The following is a 19,790-nucleotide window of genomic DNA, read 5'->3' on the forward strand; positions in this document are numbered from 1 at the left end:
CCATCTTCCGACCGACAGTGCAACCATATCGGCAGCATATTGGCGAGGCATTCGTTTTCATGGACGACAATATGCGCCCCCATGGTGCACATCTTGTGAAATGACTTCCTTCTGAACAATGACATCACTCGACTAGAGTGGCCAGCATGTTCTCCAGACATGGAACCTATCGAACATGCCTGGGATAGACTGAAAAGGCCCACCAACGGCTCTGAGGGATCTACGCCGAATCGACGTTGACGAGTGGGACAATCTGGACCAACAGTGCCTTGATGAACTTGCGGATAGTATGCCACGACAGATACAGGGATGCATCAATGCAAGAGGACGTGCTACTGAGTATTAGTGGTACCTATGTGTACAGCAATCTGGACCACCACCTCTGAAGGTATCGCTGTATGGTGGTACAACATGCAATGTGTGGTTTTCATGAGCAATAAAAAGGCCAGAAATGATGTTTATGTCGATATCTATTCTTCTTCTCTGTACAGGATCCGGAACTCTCGGAACCGAGGTGATGCAAAGCCTTTTTTGATGCGTGTACAACATGCAATGCTTGTATTTGTATAAATCACGTATTTTCTTCTTGCTTGTTGTGAAGCAGGCACTATATTCCGTAGACTTTCTTATGGACCAAACTGTTGTTCTGAAATAATTTTAAATTTGTGTTTATTTGTTAAGAACTTCTACGCCTTTATTAGTAGCGGAAGTATTTTTCGAAAATTTTAATAATATTCTTTCGATCCAATTTGCTGACGAGAATAATATACAGAAAGAAACTGACGATCTGTTTGATACGATCAGTTTGGCTGTAGGAAAGGTAAAGGCTCAAGAGAAGTGTTTGATCATGGAAGCAAGACTGAAAAAAAAGAAAACACGTTTATAGGATTTGTCTACCCGGAAAAAGCGTTCGACAGTGTAAAATGGTGTAACGTTTACCACATTCTGATATAAAGAGGAGTAAGATTTAGTTACCGACGGGTAGTACAGAATATGTACAAGACCGTAGACAGAGAAATAAGATTGGAATACCAAGAGCAAAGTGCTCGGATTAGAAATGCGGTAAGACAGGTATCCACTCTTCCGTCCCTTCTTTCAATTTATAAATCGAGGAAGCACTCACGGAAATGAAAGACAGATTCAAGAGTGGGATTAAAATTCAAGGTGAAAGGATATCAATGAGAAGATTCACTGACGACTTTGCTGACGTCAGTGAAGATGAAGAAGAATTTCACAATCTGGTGAATGGAATGAATATCCTAACGATTGCATAATGTGGCTACACAGTAAACCGAAGGAACGTGAAAGTAATAGGATGTTTCAGAAACGAAAATAGCGAGAAACTAAACATCAAAACTGGTGATCACGAAGTAGACAAAGTTAAGGAATTTTGCTACCTTGGAAGCAAAGTAACACATGACGCACGAAGCAGGGATGACATAAGAAGCAGACTAGCACAGGCAAAGACTGCATTCCAGGCCAAGAGAATGGTATCAAATATAGATCTTAATTTGAGGAAGAAATTTCTGAGAACGTATGTTTGGTGCACAATATTGTGTGGTAGTGAATAATGGACCGTAAGAGAACTGGAACAGAACCGACTCAAATGATGCGATGTGGTGCTACGGAAGAACCTTGAAAATTAGGTAGCGTGATTAGGAATGAGGAGGTTTTCTGTAGAGTCAGTGAAGAAAGGAAGATATGGACGGGAAAGATCGATAAGAAGAAGCCCCAAATCATCTTTCACAGAGCCGAGCGGAGCCCTAATCTTAGGTGGACGGAACACACTCTTAATGTTAAAATTCCTTAAAATTCGTCCAATCTTAAACGATAAGCCTCCAGAATAAGGAAGAAAGGGCACCGATCTATGTTCCTCTTCATACACCTCGGGAGATGGTCCAGCCCGACGAATCAGCTTCTCGGAGTATCTATTTTCCTTAAAAACAGCGATCAAATGCGCAAGTTCTTGGGTTAAGTTGTCCCCGTCGGACAGCCGTGTACTGAACGGTGGCCTATATACGACGTCGATTTGCAGCCTGGCGTCAGTTCTCAGCAGGACTCATCAGCGGAAGCAGCATTTCCTGAAGATGGCGAGCAGTTGGATAGCCGAAATATCGAGTTAAGTTGATTTTAGGATCCGACAGCAAACCCGAAGATACTTTCAAGACTTATTACGCCGGGAAAGCTTACGTAATCACACATCGGTGAATAACTTCCATGGTACTGTAGAGGGTAAAAACTGTAGAGAAAGAGAGAGATTTGAGTAATTCAAAAAATAATTGAAAACGTTGGGGGCAGGATCTACTCTGCGACTAAAAGTTAGGGCCAGGAGAGAAATTTGTGGCAGTCCGCAACAAACCAGTCAAAAGACTGATGGCGCAAAAAAATATATTGAGATGTAGAGACCTATAAAAATGTTATTGTTTATGACATTATCAGTCATTTGTACTGTAACATTATTTCTGCTAGTGTAATGGGCAATGACCTCGTCGCAGTTGAGCTCCCCATAAACCAACATCATCTGCTATTGTAAATTCAGATACTACGGGTGTTTACCTATCGGTCCGACCGAGGTCTTACAGGAGTATGCTGAGAATGTCCCCCACGGGTGTTCCCAAACTTGTGAAGGGAGAGAAGCTTCGAAATAAACTACCAAACCGCCGGTGTCCAGGGGCCATAATAACAGGAACCGCGAGGCTGATTAAGCGCTTATTGCTCCGGCGACGTGGCCGAGTGGAGAGACGGCCGGCAAATTGCCGTCACCCGCGGTGACAAGAGGGATAAGCGGCGCCGTCGCCACCAGCCGGGGGCGGCGAGGCGTGGCACTTTGCGCGCCGAACAATGGGCGATAAGTCAGTGGGGCGGCGCGGGCCGGCCGGCGCACGATGGCCGCGGGCCGCATCACGCCGCGCCGGCGCAGGTGGCGGAGCGGGCCGCTCTTCTCCTGGCTTGATAGGAATTGCCGACGTGAGGAGAGCGACAATGATTGCTGACAGATCCAGCAAAGCATTTCCTGGCGTTTCTACACCTACAATGCTCGTCGTTATAGCTGCTACGCCAGAAACGATATTTTATTAATTGTGCGGTTTTACACTACTGGCCATTAAAATTGCTACACCAAGAAGAAATGCAGATGATAAGCGGGTATTCACTGGACAAGTATATTATACTAGAAATAACATGTGATTACATTTTCACGCAATTTGGGTGCTTAGATCCTGAGAAATCAGTATCCAGAACAACCACCTCTGGCCGTAATAACGGCCTTTATACGCCTGGGCATTGAGTCAAACAGAGCTTGGATGGCGTGTACAGGTAGAGCTGCCCATGCAGCTTCAACACGATACCACAGTTCATCAAGAGTAGTGACTGGCGTATTATGACGAGCCAGTTGCTCGGCAACCATTGACCAGACGTTTTCAATTGGTGAGAGATCTGGAGAATGTGCTGGACAGGGCAGCAGACGAACATTTTCTGTATGGACAAAGGCCCGCACAGGACTAGCATCATGCAGTCGTGCATTTTCCTGCTGAAATGTAGGATTTAGCAGGGATCGAATGAAGGATAGAGCCACGGGTCGTAACACATCTGACATGTAACGTCCACTGTTCAAAGTGCCATCAATGCGAACAAGAGGTGACCTAGACCATACCATCACGCCGGGTGATACGCCAGTATAGCGATGACGAATAGACGCTTCCAATGTGCGTTCACCGCGATGTTGCCAAACACGGATGTGACCAACATGATGCTGTAAACAGAACCTGAAATCATCCGAAAAAATTACCTTTTGCCATTCGTGCACCCAGGTTCGACGTTGAGTACACCATTGCAGGTGCTCCTGTCTGTGATGCAGCGTCAAGGGTAACCGCAGCCATGGTCTCCGAGCTGATAGTCCGTGCTGCTGCAAACGTCGTCGAACTGTTCGTGCAGATGGTTGTTGTCTTGCAAACGTCCCCATCTGTTGACTGAAGAATCGAGAGGTGGCTGCACGATCCCTTACGGCCATGCGGATAAGATGCATGTCATCTCCACTACTAGTGATACGAGGCCGTTGGGATCCAGCACGGCGTTCCGTATTACCCTCCTGAACCCACCGATTCCATATTCTGCTAACAGTCATTGGATCTCGACCAACGCGAGCATCAATGTCGCTATGCCATAAACCGCGATCGCGATAGGCTACAATCCGACCTTTATCAAAGTCGGAAACGTGATGGTACGCATTTCTCCTCCTTACGCGAGGCATCTCAAACGACGTTTCATCAAGCAACGCCGGTCACCTGCTGTCTGTGTATGAGAAATCGGTTGGAAACTTTCCTCATGGTAGGACGTTCTAGGTGTCGCCATCGGCGCCAACCTTTTGTGAATGCTCTGAAAAACTAATTATTTGCGTATCACAGCAATTTCTTCCTGTGGGTTAAATTTCGTGTCTGTAACACGTCACCTTCGTGGTGTAGCAATTTTAATGGCCGGTAGTGTAGTAGGACGAAGAGATGATTAAATCTGTACGTGATTTGGCGGGAAAAATGTTACTGAATTTAGCGCACAGAGCTGCCATCTCTGCCTGTAAAATGGGCTCTGACCTCGGCATCGAGTCGAATTGATCGAACATGACAGATGCGGGCACGCCGCAGCAGGCCAATCGTACACCCTCTGTACCGGGACACCTCAGGAGACCTCGAGTATACGACTGCTTAGCCAACGGAGTCGTACCGGTACATACTGCTCTGCTGGCCGTTGTCATTTTCCCAGACACTGGAGCACCTGCTTCTCACTCGAGGACCTCTTCAGGCAGCATCTCAAGGCTTGGTGCATTTCGTTCCAGTCTCCCTCTCTACATCTACATCTACATCTGCATCTACATATACGTGATGTTTAATGAGCCTGAAAGCTCACGTTTTGAACAGTCATCTTGATACTTCCCGGACAATACGGGAGATGTTAGTGAGGAGCAAGGAGGGTATTTTCACCAGGACATTAAAGTGATAGATAAACGCTACCAAGGCCGCTGGAACACCGACATGATGGGGGCTTGGTCACTTCACCGGGAAGTTCAGCAAGTGACTCATCGTAGAAAGAGCCGCACAAGGAGCTTCAAAGAAAAAAGAGGAAGAAGATACAAACCAATTCCGGCTGACAATTGAAACCTCTATTGACACATATCATTGTTTTAAGTACCTTTCTGCAAATACAAACCATGCTTATGTGGTGACAAAGCGTTTCATTAATTTCCCCGTTTACCTTATAGCAGGCTGTTCCAACCGAGCTCCAGGGAGCCGGAGCGCTCCGGAGCGCTCACTGCGGCAGCTCGGAGCCCGCGTGGAGGGTTCCAAACGAACTCTCTGCCCCCTGGCCGCATGCAGCCGTAATAATCGGTGCTCAATGACAGCTATGACTAGCCGCGGGAGCTCTGTACCTCTATTAGAGGATACCTTTCTATTCATTGAGAGGGATGGTCGACCGCAGTGTTTTGTATGTCATAAAGTATTTAATTCTGCGAAGAGGTACAATATACAGAATTAAATACAGTCAGGTAGAAGGCGTTGCACGCAGAGAACTGGTAGCCAGGCTTAAGAACGACATACCAGTAGACGTATGTTTAAAAACGTATTCGTAATACGGAGGGTATCAAAACATGCAACATAGTTCGCTTTCTGTAATGCACCAAGAGGCACTGTGTGCTGAAACAGTAGAGCTAGGTGGCGTAATGAAAGATGTCGTGAACTGTGTGAATTTTGTGCGTCGTCAAAGGATTCCTGAAAGATGTGGAAGCGGAGTATGGGGATATATCTTACCACAGTACAGTTCGTTGGCTGAGTCGGGGAAAAGTTCTTGATGTTTTCTTTGCCATTAGTGACGAAATACCCATTTTCTCGAAATGAAAGGGGAAGAAATGCGTTGTCTGAAAGATATAAAATGGATATCAGACCTGGCGTTCCTAGCTGACATAACTATGCATCTGAATAATTTAAATCTGTCATTGCAGGGCAAAGGGCAGCTAATCGTTGACATGCACGACCAGATCAAAGTGTTCATGGAAAAGTTACGTTTATTTGAGAGACAGATGAGTAATGGACATCTAACGTTCTTCAATCATCTTGCTTCTTTAAAACTACCTGATGGTACTACTTTCGGCGATTACCAAGCAAAGTTAAAGCAGCTCATCACGTCGTTTGAAACACGATTCCGAGACCTCACTAGTTTGGAAATGGAACTTAAGGTATTCATTCAGCACTCCTTTTTCAGTTTCCACCGATGACTTGTCATCGTCGCTTCAATTGGAGATTATTGATCTGCAAAATTCAACTTTGTTGAAAGAGAGGTACTACATCACGTTGTATTTGTCACGATGGTAGTGTTCATTACAGAAAAAAAACATTTCCCAAACTTCACAACAATGCCGCTCAGATCATGTGCATGATTGGATTTACGTTTTGATGTGAGCAGCTTTTCTGAGCAATGAAAACAGTTATAAAGTAAGGAACGATCGCTTCTTCAGGATGCAACAATGAAGACCATCCTCCGCATTAACGGTGCGAACACTTTGACGCCTGATACATCCGATCTTGCAATGAAAAGAAAATTTCAAACTACAGAAGCCCAATAAATTTAGTATGCAATTTCTTGTAAAACATTTGTTTCTTATTTATTTCCTGAAGATCGTATTTCCTGGTGTAGCACGTCACCACGTCTTAGCAGCTAAGAGTGTGAGGTTGTCGACCTTGTAAGACGCAGCTGGCAGATCAAAACCCTTGCCTTGCCGCCTGCCTCAGCCAGCCGTGCCACGTGCCGGCGTGCCGGCCCACTTGACTGGTCACAGCGAGCGACGCGGCTCCCTCGAGCAGGGAGCGCTCCACGGCTCACAGCGGAGCCCACGAGCTGGAACAGCCTGCCGTATAGCATAGGATTTTACACTGTATAATAAAAAGCGTATTGATCGAAAGCTATGGGTGATACAAAAAAACTTAGGCTAGATTTGGATTCAGCTCATAAAAATCTATAAATATCAGCTATCACAGTGTAAAGGGTTTTTTTCTAAAAAAAAATTGTTGGCCTGTGTTATCAGCAATAGATTCCTTTCTACAGGAAGGTTTTTGTTGATGATTTTTGTACCAGACTATCACAATTAATTGATTTCTGTCATCAGTCTTTTTACCGACGACGCACCCTTACTAGAACTGGCATCACGAGTATGCGTAATCGTTATATGTGGGCTACAGGCCATCCTCGAGGAATGGTTGAAGCGTATCATCAGCATCGGTTCACCATCAACGTGTGGGCAAGGATTCGTGGCGATCACATGCTTGGACCGATTATTATTCTACAACGCCGCCATAGATGGGAACGTACCTGGACTGCTACATCAACGTCTACGTGGTTACTCTGCTATTCACAATAAAGTACCTGGCAGAGGGTTCAATGAACGACCTTCAAGCTGTCTCTCTACCGTTCCACTCTCGATCGGCACTCGGGAAAAAAAAGACTCTTATTTTATCGTGATGATCATTTCTCCCTCGTAGGTGGGTGCCAACAGAATATTTTCGCAATCGGAGGAGGAAACTGGTCACTGAAATTTCATGAGAAGATCCCGTCGCAACGGAAAACGCCTTTGTTTTAATGATTGCCGCTCCAATTTACGTATCATGTCTGTGGCACTATCTCCCCTATTTCGCGATAATACAAAACGAGCCGCCCTTCTTTGAAATTTTTCGATATCCGTCAGTCCCACCTCAGGTGGATGCTACACCGCACAGCAATTCTCCAGAATACGGCGGACAAGCGTGGGGTAAGCAGTCTCTTTAGTGGACCTGTTGCGCCTGTTGTCCCAATGAATCGCAATCTTTGGTTTGCTCTACCCACGACGTTATCTATGTGATCGTTCCAATTTAGGTTATATGTAATTTTAATCCCTAAGTATTTAGTTAAATTTACAGCCTTAGGATCTGTGTCACTTATCACGTAATCGAAATTTAGCGGATTTCTTTTAGTACTCATGTGAATAACCTCACACTTTTCTTTATTCAGGGTCAGTTGCCACTTGTCGCACCACATAAATATCTTATCTAAATCATTTTGAAATCCGTTTTGGTCATCTGATGACTTTACAAGACGGTAAATGACAGCATCATCTGCAAACAATCTAATAGGGCTACTCAGATTGTCTCCTATGTCATTAATATACAGCAGGAACAATAGAGAGTCAGTGACACTTCCTTGGGGAACGCCGGATATTACTTCTGTTTTACTCGATGACTTTCCGTCTATTACTATGAACTGTGATCTTTCTGACAGGAAATTACGAATCCAGTCGCCCAACTGAGGCGATATTTCATAGCCCCGCAGTTTGGTTAGAAGATGTTTGTGAGGAACGGTGTCGAAAGCCTTCTGGAAATCTAAAAATATGGAATCAGTTTCACATTCCCTCTCGATAGGACTCGTTACTTCGTGCATATAAAGAGCTAGTTGTGTTTCTCTAAGGAGGAATCTCTAGCAGCACCGCGAATTGAAACAGCGTGTTCCATTTGCACCAGCGTCCCTGAGCACTAAGCTACGGAGAAATGTTGGAAATGTAACGTCTCTTGTCAAATTACTGACTATTCGAACTAGACGTGATTATCCTGTATACCCTGTGGCGCCTGTAACGGGACATCCTCCTCTAGCATTACTTTTCCTCAAAATTAGTTGTCGATATCAGTATTATTTTTTGAATTTTGGACAGGTCAGTATTATCTCAGTTGCTGTTTTCAAAACTTTCATGTAATTTCATCACAAGCTAACATTTATGAAAAGGAATTACTTTATAAAATATTTTAGTTTCGATGTTATAAACGATAAGTACTAGTTCTGAATTTATAGTTAAAATTAATTTTTTAGAAACATTTGAAATAACGAATTATTGGCACACTTAAAATTTTTATTATTAAGTACGTAATCCTGTACTTTGACTATATTTATTTCTGAATTCATTTATGAAATAAAAGTAGAAATTAAAAATGTAACGGAAACTAGTAGAAATTCATTTGTTAAGAAAAATTGTAAACCCTTTGGAATAGTGTTATTTTCGCGGAGTGTGAGAGTTTTAAGCTTGCCTATGATGTGATCAGACTTATTTTTGTATTTTTGTACGAACAATGTAATTTCGGCTTTGTTAATGTGAAAATTCAAAATACTTTATGATATACTAAAATGTGTGAAAATATATTTACTTTAAAAAAATGCTGCAACAACCATCTTCAGATTTATTTAGCTGGACCTGATGTGGCGTTTTCAGCTTCACGAATCAGACCCCTAGACAAGAAGAACTGCTGCCAACTCAACGTGAAAAGCTAAGTAAACTAGAAAGTTTATTGTTATCGTGGCTCTTTTAAAATCTGTAGACTTTGGTTATTAATTACTTGGACAGAAATTTGTTTAATGTGGACAGTAGGTGAAAGTAGGAAGGAGGGGGGACATTAAACTCCTCATACTATCAAGCCAGGTGCGGGGCAAGTTTGACGATGAAGAATGCTGTCTCCGGCCATTAGTTCTTCCCAGATAATTCACACACCGATATATTCATTAGAGGCAATGTACAATCATGCCGTCTGAAAAGACACCGTGGACTGTCTACTGTGCCCAGTGTTGTCATTCGCCGCACCATTGTAGGCACTCCTCTTTTTGGTACCACTTCAAGGGAAGCCACGACAGTCGCTGTGCTGACAAAAAACAAATATGGTTCATATGGCTCTGAGCACTATGGGACTTAACTGCTGTGGTCATCAGTCCCCTAGAACTTAGAACTACTTAAACCTAACTAACCTAAGGGCATCACACGCATCCATGCCCGAGGCAGGATTCGAACCTGCGACCGTAGCGGTCACGCGGTTCCAGACTGTAGCGCTATGCTACAGCTCATGTTGTTGGACACATCGTCGCATCGTTCATGTATATAAGTCTCCTGTGTCAAACTAGCCAGTTTCTAGACTACAGGTATCTGAAGTCGCTGTACGATTCAGAATGGCTGAGTCAGCAGTTTCTGTCCTCTCCAGCGCTGGTTGCGTGTAGTCGTTGAGCTACTCGGGCGTTCGTTATGGCCTTTCTCACTACATCAGTTCTACATCATCGTCACAGTCATGGGATCCCAATCGACATGAGTGACAATATCACGGAAGAATAAACCGGAGTTTTGATGGGTAAGGACCGTGTCGCTGTTGCATTCTGACACTTGTTAGCTGACGTTTCTCTTACACGACTTATAACAAGATTTACTCACGGAGAACGAACATTCAACTGCTATTATTGAATGGAGAACCGTTGCTAAATCTTTATGTTATGCACAGCATGGGGCAAATAAAAGTGGCCCGGAGAACAGAGTTCCAGGGTGCAAAGGGACACAGCAGAGGACATAAAATACAGTTCTAGCCCGACTACAGCAGATTTTAAAAGTTACCACCATTCGTCTCTTGGCACTTTTGGGCTCTGGTTAGCAAGATGCTGCAGGCGGATCGAAGCTGGACTTCCGGAATTGCTGCATTTCCATCCGAAATGTTCTGGTGCAGTTCTTGAAAACTATGAAGATTGTTGCGATACATCTCAGGAAAGCTCCCCACACAAAATAATCGCATACTGACATATCAGGTGACCTCGGCGGCGAGCCAGGGTCTCGACCAGACTGACCTCTGCTCATGCGCGAAGATTGTGTAAATATGGTCCAAGGTTCGACCGGATGTATAGGCAGTTTCTCCATCCTGTTGGAGGTAAGGTTGGTGTGGTTATATGCATACACTGACGTACAATCGTATCCATTCGCCAAGGTCACTTTTAATTGCCCCACTGTATACATTAAATGGCAGCCCCACTACGAAGTTCGTATGTTTGCCCTGAAATGCTAACCATTTACGTATCCACGCACATAGTACCAATTTCAAACCAGTTTAATAATCTCATACCAGTTTAAAATTATCTTCTTGCCACCTTGCCCCTGTAGCAATTTTAACGGCCACCGGTCTTCTACTTTCGATCTATTTGATTTCCTGTACCTCTATCTTACGGGAACAACAACTATTGTAACAGCAATCAACAGAAATTGAATTAACCCTTTCATTGTTGATGGGATACCTATCTTCCACCACAGTAACACACAGTTTTCAGCGTTGGAATGTCAATATCTCATACCTGCCTAACGCTTGCATGCAGTGAAATGCTTTCGAAACTTGCAGAAAAATACTACGGAACATGGGTATGTAGAAGGCTGTGAGCGAACAAATTAGGCGGCATGTATTAACAGCTTATCCGTTTCACGAAAATCATATAAAATGACCAACTTCCAAGAACGTCTGAACTAATTCTGTTTTCTTATGCATCATATACACTCCTGGAAATGGAAAAAAGAACACATTGACACCGGTGTGTCAGACCCACCATACTTGCTCCGGACACTGCGAGAGGGCTGTACAAGCAATGATCACACGCACGGCACAGCGGACACACCAGGAACCGCGGTGTTGGCCGTCGAATGGCGCTAGCTGCGCAGCAATTGTGCACCGCCGCCGTCAGTGTCAGCCAGTTTGCCGTGGCATACGGAGCTCCATCGCAGTCTTTAACACTGGTAGCATGCCGCGACAGCGTGGACGTGAACCGTATGTGCAGTTGACGGACTCTGGGCGAGGGCGTACAGTGGGCATGCGGGAGGCCGGGTGGACGTACCGCCGAATTGCTCAACACGTGGGGCGTGAGGTCTCCACAGTACATCGATGTTGTCGCCAGTGGTCGGCGGAAGGTGCACGTGCCCGTCGACCTGGAACCGGATCGCAGCGACGCACGGATGCACGCCAAGACCGTAGGATGCTACGCAGTGCCGTAGGGGACCGCACCGCCACTTCCCAGCAAATTAGGGACACTGTTGCTCCTGGGGTATCGGCGAGGACCATTCGCAACCGTCTCCATGAAGCTGGGCTACGGTCCCGCACACCGTTAGGCCGTCTTCCGCTCACGCCCCAACATCGTGCAGCCCGCCTCCAGTGGTGTCGCGACAGGCGTGAATGGAGGGACGAATGGAGACGTGTCGTCTTCAGCGATGAGAGTCGCTTCTGCCTTGGTGCCAATGATGGTCGTATGCGTGTTTGGCGCCGTGCAGGTGAGCGCCACAATCAGGATTGCATACGACCGAGGCACACAGGGCCAACACCCGGCATTATGGTGTGGGGAGCGATCTCCTACACTGGCCGTACACCACTGGTGATCGTCGAGGGGACACTGAATAGTGCACGGTACATCCAAACCGTCATCGAACCCATCGTTCTACTATTCCTAGACCGGCAAGGGAACTTGCTGTTCCAACAGGACAATGCACGTCCGCATGTATCCCGTGCCACCCAACGTGCTCTAGAAGGTGTAAGTCAACTACCCTGGCCAGCAAGATCTCCGGATCTGTCCCCCATTGAGCATGTTTCGGACTGGATGAAGCATCGTCTCACGCGGTCTGCACGTCCAGCACGAACGCTGGTCCAACTGAGGCGCCAGGTGGAAATGGCATGGCAAGCCGTTCCACAGGACTACATCCAGCATCTCTACGATCGTCTCCATGGGAGAATAGCAGCCTGCATTGCTGCGAAAGGTGGATATACACTGTACTAGTGCCGACATTGTGCATGCTCTGTTGCCTGTGTCTATGTGCCTGTGGTTCTGTCAGTGTGATCATGTGATGTGTCTGACCCCAGGAATGTGTCAATAAAGTTTCCCCTTCCTGGGACAATGAATTCACGGTGTTCTTATTTCAATTTCCAGGAGTGTACATTATTCTGAACACGCTCAGTAATTCTGCCTGTTTGCACAACACGTGTGTGTAGTAGAAAACATTTGTGTGTGGTATCTCAAAGTCATCGTCAAAAGTTATGTCGAAAATTTGTGTGCATTTTTCATATGCTTCATTGTCAGGAGAATAGGTGCGCTTTTGGTACTGATTTGTTAACTTTTTCTACGGTTGCCATCCTTATAAAATCAACCTAAAATGAAAAGAATTGACTCTAAAAATCCTAGGTTCACATGAAACCGTGGAATTTGTAACGTTCACGAGACACAAAATTTTTTTGGGAGTAACAGAGTGTCTTTCATCAGAAAGGAAGACAGTTTTTTATCTTTTATTTTTTAAATATATGCGGCATGAATTTTAACCACGGAAAGGTTAATCTACATAAAAGTCCTTACCCAGAATCTGAAATGGGTCTAGGGAACTCCTTTTTGTTGCGCAATAAATGGTGAACTGATTCAGAGATTCCACAACAAATTGCTCTGTGTACATTTGCTACTAGTCAGAGACATTTTTCAAACTGGTACGTCTATGCATTAGATGGTATAGGATGCGACATCGGTTACAGAAAATGTTTTTCTTGTGTGTGTGTGTGTGTGTGTGTGTGTGTGAGTGAGTGTGTGTGGGTGGGTGGGAGGGTGAGTGGGTGGCAAGGAGGTGGAGCGGCGTTCCTCTGCCCCTCGCTAAGTACACCCTTGCGTGCGTTCTTTACAGTGTTCTCTGCTGCTGTACTCTTTGTAATAACTACACCTATAGTCGCTAATGAAAAGACAATACTGAAATAAAAAGCGAGCAGATCTCTTGTTTCAGCGGGAGTACACTTTTTCATTGACTCAACTGATACATCTCTGCCAGTTCATGTCTTTTGGAACGATGTCGTGATGCAGCATACCCTCACTCAATTGCAAGATACACTACGTCTCTCTTGATTTGATTTCATTTGTACCTTCCCATTTAAACAAATGCTTAGCCAGGCACAGGCGAATACAGTGCTGACGCTGTATGTCAACGAATGGAAATGTGTTTATGATATATATAGTAAGCCTGCGGGAAGAAGAAATTACTGTCGGCCGGAGGAACGTAAACACCTCTTAAATGTGGATTACATGTCTGATTGTGATTCGGAGAACATAGTGCTGAAATAAATTATTATTTTGCTCGGGCAACTGTGTATTCCAAATGCAATACCTGAGCTTATTGTCGTTCCTTGTTTACGTCGTCAGGCTCGTTCCCCTTGATTTAGGTAAAACATCATCAGTGGTCTGTAATTTAAGATATTTATAATTAAATTTGTTTTTAAAATCGAAAACTGTTCGTTAACAGTTTATTGGTTTTCAGTTACGGTAAATTCGGCGTGTTTTCTCGCCTGCGACAGGAAATTCCGTCTCCTAGCACGTCTTTGGCTTCTTTCTTCATTCGACACTGATACTTGCAGTATAATTTTTCGCTACTTTGAAGAACTGTGAATTATTTACGTTCTTCACAGCACACTTTTTCGTACACTACTATTTACTGTTCATCTTTATACCTCAATTGTGAATTGTGTTTTATAGTACTGACAACTTTGCCAATGGTTTGCCTTTGACCCACACTTTTCTCTAGTTAAGTATATGTGTGTTATTTTATTTAATTATGTTGCTATGAATTTATATACTGTACAATAGTAATGAAGAAATAGTGATATAATTTTTCTTTTTTTCTGGTGAATAGTTAGGGGAGGGAGAAGCAAAGATGAATGAAGATAGTGCATAATAGTGTGATGGAGAATGAGTTGGAGGAAAAGGTGAGGAGCAAGAAATGAAATGAAATTGGGGTGAGGTGGGGGGGGGGGGGGAGGGTGGTTGTTAGAAAAAGAGTTATGGATGAAAAGGCTCTTTCCTTTTTCATGTGATTGTTTCAATTATTTTACACAGTGTCTCGTGCCCCCTTATTTATTTGGGCATTGATCAACTGTTTTTTTGTTAATGGTTTGTGTATCTGGGAATTTCCTTGGAAAATGATTCTTATGATGTTCAGACCTTCTACAACATTTCTTGTACTCTGGTACTCCTGCTTTAGATGATCTACATATATTAAATGAAAGGGTAGCGTACTTCATTGCTCTAATGAGTTGTTATATCATGTGTCAAATATCCTACAGTCACTCCAATGAATATTTTTTCACAATCTCTGGAAATGATCTAATAGATACCAGATGATTGGTAACTGTCTAGTTTTGATTGCATTTTCAATGTGTGCTTTCATACTGAGGCTTTCTATCTTTTTTTAAACACTGTTTATGCCTTGTTTGAATATGTTACCTACTTTGAAAGTATGAATTTGTTAAGATTGGTCACTTCATGTCATTTTCTCGTGGTGTTGGAGGTTGTATATGTTGGTGTGGTTCAGTTAATTTGTTTTTTGGTTAGATTTTTTTTATTATTTGTGTCTTTAGTTTTCTATTTAGTCTGTCTACCATTGTTTTTATGTCCATTTTTAATGCTATTTGTTTTTTAATAGCCAGCTTTTCTGGTACCCAGAAATGTTTAGGAGGATTCTGTTCAGTGTGTTTTACATGTATCTGAGTGCATTTTGTTTATGATTCTGCATTTGGTCTGAGATTGCGTTTAAGATAGTGTCACTTGTTGTGGGTTTTCTGAATATGTCAAATGTGTTTGTGAGTGTCTTTTCTTATGGTTATGTCAAGGAAGCTGAGTGTGTGAACATTATGATTTCGTTTACAGTATTATGTCTTTGTGTAGTTTCTGTAGTTTTTAGGTCCAAACAAATTGGTCCCCTAGATCTTAGAACTACTTAAACCTAACTAACGTAACGACATCACACACGTGCATGGCCGAGGCAGGATTCGAACCTGCGACAGTAGCAGTCGCGCGGTTCAGGACTGAAGCACCTAGAACCGCTCGGCCACCGCGGCCGGCTTTTTAGGTTCATTTGTCATGCAAAGACATCCATGTACCTGTACCAGAAGATGATATTGTAGCTTTTCTTTGTTATTGTGCCTTCATCATCTACATGGATGATATAATTGGCATTGTAGATGTACCTGAAAATAGCATTAATGCTTTGTGTATGTGGAAATTTTCTTGTAAAATGAGGAGGTGTCTGTCTTTACTGATTCTTATGATGCACAGACCTTCTTCAATATTTCTGGGTCTGTAGTACTTGTGCTTTAGATTATCTGCAAATGCTGAATGATTTGTAACATATTTCAGTGCTCTGATGAGTTCTTTATATCTTGTGTCAAACGTCCTCCCAGCCAATCCAATGCATATTTTTTCACAATCTCTACAGAAGAGCTAATAGAACCAGATTGTTGGTATCTGCTTGGTTTTGATTCCAGTTTCAGGATGTGCTTTTGTATTGAGTTGTTTTTCGTAAGCAATGTTTATACCTTGTTTTTTGAGTATGTTACCTATTTCATGTGTAAATTTGTTACCGTGCTCCATTTTCTTCTGGTAGTGGAGGTTGTACGTGTTGGTGTGGTTTAGTTAAATTGTGCAAGTATAAAAATAAACGGTAAATGGTGGTGTGAGCGAAAGTGTACTGTGAAAAACGTAAATAATTCATAATTCTGCAAAGGAGCGAAAACTTAGACTACAAGTACCAGTGTCGAATGAAGATAGAAGCTAAAGACGTGCTAGCAGACGGTATTTCCTGTCGCAGGCGACAAAACAAGCATAAATTACCGAAAGTAAAAACCAACAAATTGTTAAGGAACTTTTTTCGATCTTAAAAACAAATCAGATGGTAAACATCTTTAATTAGAGACCACTGATGATGCTTTAACTAAATCAGGAGAAATGCGTATCACGAGAAAAACAGGCTCTGTTTTTAAATGTTACGATGGACCGAAAACACCCTCAGGAACTGTACAGCAACCGCGGACAATATGGCCACACAAATCAAGATACGTATTGATGACAACAATCTATTTTTTAATGATGTAAATGAAGAAAACTAAAATCTCGAAACACATCTTAACACAAACAAAACACAAGATTTTTGCTTGTTCCAAAATTTCTTACTTTAATTTAATCCACAGCCATGTACGTCACCAATCTTTACCGTGTATAAATTAATAACTCCCACAAGTCAACAGGGAACTTACCATCTACCTAACGAACTCGTCTATTTAGTGGCTGAAATTTTTCATAGTTTCGTCCTAGTTTGTTGCCGTAGCACACTGAAAATGTGAAGCAGGTGATGAACTGACAGGCACCAGACTGGCACACAGTGAATCTTCTCAAAATGCGCGCTGAACGCACGAGTTGCACGTTCTGCAATTACTTGTAACCAAGGAGAAAATAATGAACAGGGAACTGCATCGGCGAGAAACACTTCTTTTTTACTCTACGGTCTGTGTACATTGATGGCTTTTTAAAAAACGTGGGGCATTACTTATTGAATGACTCTCGTAGGTTGTTAGGCGTACGCAGGGGCAGGTGTAGACTCAGATCCAAATTAAGTTGTGTTGAATAGTTGGCTGAAGTTTAAGAGACTAATCAGGAAGAACCCGTACCCTCGGCGAGAAAGAAAGCACCAGTGACGTCACAGCCAGCAGTGCGGCTACATAACGACGCGGCCACGGCGACACAGCAGTCTTTCTTACCACTTGACAATGACTGAGCAGAGCTCGGTCGAAAGCTCTTGGGATTTTAACCACCTGACACGGTTGGAAGCCCGAGAAAATTTTAATATACAGATTGTGACAGTATCGCGTAGACAAGGTATAAAAGGGCAGCGCAATGGCGGAGCTGTCACTTGTACTCAGATGATTCAAGTGTAAAGGTTTCAGACGTGATTATAGCCGCACGAAGGGGATTAACAGGCTTTGATTTCTGCCGTCCCCCAAGGTAGTGTTATAGGCCCTTTGCTGTTTCTTTTCTATATAAACGATTCGGGAGACAATCTTAGCAGACATCTTAGGTTGTTTGCAGATGATGCTGTCGTTTATCGACTAGTAAAGTCATCAGAAGATTAAAACAAATTGGAAAATTATTTAGAAAAGAATATGTGTAGTGCAAAAATTGGCAATTGACCCTAAATAACGAAAAATGTGAGGTCATCCGCATGAGTGCTAAAAAGGATCAGTTAAACTTCGATTGCACAATAAATCAGTGGAATCTAAAGGACATAAATTCAACTAAATACCTAGGAATTACAATTACGAACAACTTAAATTGCTACGAATACATAGAAAATGTTGTGGGGAAGGATAACCAAAGACTCCGTTTTATTGGCAAGACATTTAGAAAATTAAACAGATCTACTAAAGAGAGTGCGTACACTACGCTTGTCCGTCCTCTTCTACAATACCTGTTAGGACTGACGGAGTACACAGAGAAAGGTCAAAGAAGGACAACACGTATTGTATTATCACGAAATAGGGGAGGGAGTGTCATTGAAATGAAACAGAATTTGGCCTGGACATCATTAAAACAAAGGCGCTTTTCTTTGCGGCGGTATCTTTTCAGGAAATTTCGATCACCGGTTTTCTCCTCCGCATGCGAAAGGGTTTTGTTGACGGCGGGCTACATAGGGAGAAACAACCATCGTAATAAAATAAGGGAAATCAGAGTTCGCACGGAGGGATATAGGTGCTCATTTTTTGCGCTCGCTATACAGATTGGAATTACAGAGAGTTATTGTGAAGGTGGTTCGATGAACTCACTGCCAGGCACTTAAACGTGATTTGCAGAGTAGCTATGTAGATGTAAATGCAGATGAACTCACAATAGTAGTTGGGGCTAGACGCATAAGATATTACGTTTCGAAAAACGTTACGGAAAGTCTTTCTAGATCCACAGAGTCGGAAATGTGCCCAGAATAACAAATTGCCGGTACTTTCTCCCACCACTGACAACGCAATTGCGAAGGCCTCCATTTAACAACCGAGAGCAACGGCGTTTGCATAGAGTCGTCAGTGCTAAGAGACAAGCAACACTGTGTGAAATAACTGCCTCCGCAACGTTTTCCGAAATGTAATCTATCCGTTAGGTCAGTACGCCGAAATTTGGGGTTGATGGTGTATGACAGCAGACGAACGACTCGAGTACCTTTGCTAAAAGCACGACGTCGCCTGCAGCATCTATTCTGGGCTCTCGAACATAATTGAACAACAAACAACGGAAAAATCGTGCCCAGGTCAGATAAGTACCGATTTCTGTTGGTAAGAGCTGATGGTAGGGTTCGAGTGTGGCGCAGACCCCACGAAACCATGAATCCAAGTTGTCAACAAGGTACTGTGGAAGCTGGATGCAATGCGCGATATCACCGAGCCACAGATATTTGCGATTGCTTTTGGAGAATTCAAGCGAATGATTTGGCCACCCAGATCCACTGATATGAATCCCATCGAACATTTATGGGTCATAATCCAGAGATCCGTTCGTGCACAAAATGCTGCGCCGGAAACACTCCCGCAATTATGGACGGCTATAGAGCATGTCTCAATATTTCTGCAGGAGACTTCCAACGACTTGTTGAGTTCATGCCGCGTCGAATTGCTGCATTATGCCTTGCAAAAGGGGGTCCGACGCGACATTGGGAGGTACCTCATGACTTCTGTTGCCTGATTATAAGATGCAAGTTGAGTAGTCGTAACATTCACAATGTGTGTTGATGCCCACTTGCAGTACTTGTCTGACTTGTCTGGCTGTTACAGTCAACCCGCTAAATGTTGTTGCACTGCCACCGCCTTGTGTCTCGTGCGCTATCAAGAGTGATTTAGGCACCTACAGAGACTCGTTCATCACACGAATGGACCACGATGCATAATCAGTAATATTGATACAAAGTACGGTCAGTAACGAATTGTTGATTTGTTTGCGGAGTATGTAGATGGAGATTTACATTTATTTTTGTTTTCTGCCCTGAATACTGGCGCCGAGAACTTCGTTGTCTCCATAATATCACACAGTATACTAGGAGGGCACTTATTGCGTAACCTTATTATTTTGAATTTCATTTTACCGTCGCGTCTCCCGGCAGCGGACCTGTT

The sequence above is a fragment of the Schistocerca piceifrons genome, chromosome 4, assembly GCF_021461385.2.
Source record: "Schistocerca piceifrons isolate TAMUIC-IGC-003096 chromosome 4, iqSchPice1.1, whole genome shotgun sequence".
NCBI lineage: Eukaryota > Metazoa > Arthropoda > Insecta > Orthoptera > Acrididae > Schistocerca > Schistocerca piceifrons.